Source organism: Corylus avellana, chromosome ca10 (genome assembly GCF_901000735.1).
Source record: "Corylus avellana chromosome ca10, CavTom2PMs-1.0".
NCBI lineage: Eukaryota > Viridiplantae > Streptophyta > Magnoliopsida > Fagales > Betulaceae > Corylus > Corylus avellana.
The window spans coordinates 2,798,312-2,799,366 of record NC_081550.1 but is presented as its reverse complement, the minus strand read 5'-3'; positions in this window follow the sequence as shown (position 1 = coordinate 2,799,366).

Sequence of the window (1,055 nt, the reverse complement as noted above, 5' to 3'; positions counted from 1 at the left end):
GGTTTAAGAAGTGGGAAATGCTAGATGCTCTCCTGGTGTTCTCCCAGTGTCCTCTTAGTCCTAGGTATATATTATTTTCTAAAAACTAAGTGAAAGAAATAAAGGTTATTTTCTTTTTTATTTTTTTAGACAATAATATCCACCTAGAACTAGAAAGACACTAAAAAAACATCAAAAACGCACCTAGCATTGCCCAAAAGAAGTAGAGGAAGATTGTAAAAGCATTTAATTCCAAAGGCAACAGCTAATAAATCTATGGATGTGCTACTTGTCATACCTCGTTCTACTGGGCTAGCGTGGTAGGCTGGTAGCTAGTACTCATTTTCCCTACCCAATCAACCTTTGTTCTTAAAAGAAAATAAAATAATAATGAGCACTTTGACATTAGTTTGATAAAATAGATGAAAGATTCATGTCAATATTTTTTCTCTCTCTCATCCTACAAATTCAATATATTAACCGTCAGATTAGTGAATTCATGTGCATCCTACACAAATTCAATGGTGGATCCATCCATTTACTATGGAAATGGTTAAAAATAAAATGAATTCTATCATTTCTTAATAAAATAGGAATAAGATGGAATATGACAAAAAGAATTTCTCATAAATCTATTATGCTCATAATGGTCTGCTTGATTTCAATGACGTCACATGCCTTACAAAGGGTATAACACAATTAAGGCCTTATATCTAGGGGTGGGCACGGGGCGGGGATTGGCATTTTTCTCACTCGCCCCGCACACTGCGGGTTCTGGAAATTTCCACCCGCCACCCGACGACAATGCACAATATCCGCGCGGGGCAGGGTAGAACGGGGCGGGGTAGATCGGGGTGAGTTGTGCGGGTTGTGCGGGTTTCCTTCTTCTCCTCCATTTTCGTCTCTGTTTCTTTCTTCTCCATTCTCCTTTGTTTCTTTCTTCTCACAACCCAACAACAGAAGTTATAGAGCCCAAAAAAAAACCTATAAACAATGGAAAAAAAAAAAATTTATTTGTTTGAACAAACACAACCCAATATCAGATCCATTTATGAAACAGGTCTAGAGAGAGAAAA